Genomic DNA, 3,940 nt, shown 5'->3' on the forward strand with positions numbered 1-3,940 from the left:
ATGTAATCAGTGGAGTAGAGTACAACGATTTCACGAGTGATATTCTTTATTCTTTTACACCATCTCATCCACCTGGAAGTTTGATAAAAATTGAAGAGATTAATCCCATATTTGCAGACATTAATAGAAATCATTATATTTATAGAATTCGGATGTGGATAACTGATCAAGATGATAATTTAATTGATCTTAATAAACAGAGTCATTTTCCGTTTAATTTTAAAGTAAATAAATGAATTATAATAAACATAGACTGTTAGTTTGAAATAAAAAATATTATGGTGGAAATATATTTATCGATGCAATTAAAACAGCTGGTAAGAAGTTATTAAACCAAGCAAAATCTGTGGTAAAAAATAAACTAGAGAGTATTTTATCTAAAAAACTGTAGAAAACAGAGTAAGAAATATTATAAGTAAGCAAAGTTTATATGGAACAGGATTCAAGAAATTTAAATACTAATAAATGGAAAAGATTTGGGATTTAACTCTTCCTAATTATTACAACAATGAAATCGAAAGTTTTGAGTACAAACAGCATGCAGAAGATAAAGTTACTGTCGATGAAAAGGAATCGGCGAAATATGAATTTTAATATTAAAGATATAAATGATATGATTTTATATTCTAGTGGTTATATTTGTCGAGAACTGAACATTATGAAACAGGATGGTTCTTCGATTGGAAGTCATAACGTAATGTTGGTAAATACTGGAAATTTGTTCTCAAGATCTGAATTACACATTGGTAAGACACTTATTGAAGAAATTGAATTACCCTCATTGGTTCATTACATTAATGATCTTATAAACTTTACAAAAGATTATTCTATTTCCGAAGCAACCAATATGCTGTTTTTCATTGACAGCTCAGAATCACCAGATAAGCAAATTTTGATATTTGATGGACCCAATGATCAATCTCTCGGAACTGGAAAAAAATGGAGACATTTTTAAAAGGATTAAAGAAAAATGCAAATTGTAACAAAGGATTTACAGAAAGATGGATATTAACTAAAAACAGTAACAAGATCAAACTGTGGATACCAATTAAACAAATGTTCGGATTTTTCAACGACTTTAGGAAAATAATATCAAACATTGATGTAAGATTTGTGTTCTGAAGAAATTCAAATAATGATATGATCTATACCGATGTTGACAATCCGAATTATAAAGTTATAATATCTGATATTTCACTTTGGTTACCACATATTAAGCTATATCCTAAACCACTAGTTAATTTTAATAGTGTATCTCTAAATCTCTCATCGGATATAGAAATTAATTGGTGTTCTGTTAGATTAATTAAAAGTAACGTTCAAAGTGGTTCTAGCAGTACAATAATTGTAAATACAACAGATGAAATCAGAAATATTTCCATAATCCCACAATATATAGAGAAAGAAATTAAACAGAACCAGAATAATATGATATTCGATAACTTAGATAAGATGTTGGTTAAGAATTAATAATGATAAATATCCAACAGAAGATTATAATGTTAGCTTTAAATCCGGAGAATTAGATTATTCGAGATATTATTCTGATTTCTTAGTGGCGGGATTAAATACCAATAACACAGAATCTGGTTGTTTAGTAAGTTATATAAACTATGGGAGACTGTATCCAATAATTCATTTCGATGTTTCTTATCATCCCTCTTATAATAATGTTAATAATTTGAAAGTTGAATTCTTTTGGCAATTGAGAGAAACATCTGCTAAACTGTATAGATTTTATTTCCTTTTAGTTGAAAAAAGAAAAGGAATTATGAATATGTATAACAGGACTTTTGAAACCTTTAAAACTTTGAAGTAATTAAATGGAATGGTTTCCTTTTGGTCATTACGATGAAGTAAAAGAAAGTCCTCCTGGTCCTCCAGGTAATGGTTTCAAATTAATGAATGATGAAAATTATGATATGCAAAATAAAATCTAAAAATATTGTGAACATCCAATAGATAAAAACGATGCTGCAACCAAGGAATATATTGATGATAAATTAAAAATAATCAATGAATTAAATAATGATTTTCAAACTTTTGCTAAAGAAAATGCTAATAAATTAAAAATATTAGAAGATGATCACATAACAGATAAAACTAAGTCAGAAAAAAATATTAATGAATTAAATTTAAACATTAATAATTTCATAACAGAAACAAGTAAACTTCTAACATTAGATACTAGATGTCTCCAAATGTATAATGGTGCTTTCAATGCAAAAAACAAAAGAATTGGAAATGTCGATGATCCAGTGGAAGATAAAGATGTTGTGAATAAAAGATATTTAGAGAATAATGCATTAACCAAAGAAGATGATGATGTATTTGATGCAAAAAATAAAAAAAAATAACTAATTTAAAAAATCCAATTAATGACACAGATGCAGTTTCAAAATCGTATCTCAAAAATTATTTCAAAATTAACCATCCATTCATCTTAAGAGGTTTTCAGTTTTTAGAAAAAACAGGAGGAGGTGAATCATTTTATTTAACTTCAGGCGATTGTCTTATTGATGAAATGGAAAAATATGATAGTAGATGTGTGTTTGAATCTAATGGTTTTATTAGAAAGATTTATTGTTCATCTTATATTACATTATCTGTGAGTATAATTATCAATGAAAAAATTGCATTTTTTAAAAATAAAGAAGGATATTCCTCTTCAATCTTAAAAGAAACTATTCCATTCAATATGGGAGATAGAATTAAAGTTAGAACTATAGTAGAAAAAGGGAGTCATTAAAAAAGCTTTATTTTATGTTTTTTCATTATTTAAAAATTATACTGATTAATTTTTTTCTTATATAAATGGAGACAAAGAAGAAAATAAACAATATTGGTAAACTTCAAAATATTCCAACAAAGAAATTAATCGAGTTGGAAATTGATTATGAATATCCAATTGATTATATTAAAACAATATTCACTCGCTTTGGTGATAAAAAATTACTTCTTAAGGATGAAGAATTTCAAGTTTTTCTTCCGGATCGATTCAATAAAAAATTAAGGGATGAAGATTTAGACGAGATGAGTAATTTTAAATTTGTATACAGGGGTATGAGAGATTGTGGAAATAAGTATAAAGCTCATATTATTGAGTTTGTTTAACTTTTTTTATATTTTCTTTTATTTAAATGGTTTTAAATAAATAAAAGTAGGAATCACTAGATTTCGTCGGTGTTAATGTTTTTTATTAAGTTTAGCAAATTTTAATATTGATTTTGATTAATTTTAGCGAATTTTACTACTTTTGTAATAAATCAGCGAAATTACAACAGTGTTTTTTTTGTTTAAATTCAGTGAATTTTTTACTATTGATTAGATTAAATTCAGTGAATTTACTATTGATTTGATTAAATTCATTTAATTTTAAAGACTAAATTTTTGGGGCAGAATCCCCATTTTTATACTACGAGGCATGTTTTTAAAGTAAGTACCGTTTTAATATAACACCGCTGGAGCGCTGCTGTCAGCACTTAGCGCATGCGCGCTGTGTACCTACGTTTGTTGGGAAGCCACAAATGCCATTACGGAGCCAGTCGACTGTGTTTACTGTTGTTTGTGTGTTATTGAAATACCGCCGCTCATTGAGAATCCCGCCGACTGCGAAGTGCGTGCCGTTATTCGTTTTCTCAGTGCTAAAGGCTCGAAAGCGGCTGAAATTCATCGCCAAATCAGTGAAGTTTATGGTGAAAGCGTTATGAGTGAAGGAATGGTATGAAAATGGGTTAGGGCCTTTAGTAATGGCCGCACAAACATTCACGATGAGGAATGAAGTGGGTGACCTTCAGTCATTATCGACGATTTGATTGAAAAAGTGGACTGTAGAGTGAAAGAGAACAGACGATTCACGATTTCATCTTTATCTAAAGAGTTTCCTGCAGTTTCAAGAAGTGTTCTCTATGAAATTGTGACCGGACGATTAAATTATCGG

This window comes from Centruroides sculpturatus, unplaced genomic scaffold, assembly GCF_000671375.1.
Source record: "Centruroides sculpturatus isolate CEXI.00-Female unplaced genomic scaffold, Cexi_2.0 scaffold1687, whole genome shotgun sequence".
Lineage (NCBI taxonomy): Eukaryota > Metazoa > Arthropoda > Arachnida > Scorpiones > Buthidae > Centruroides > Centruroides sculpturatus.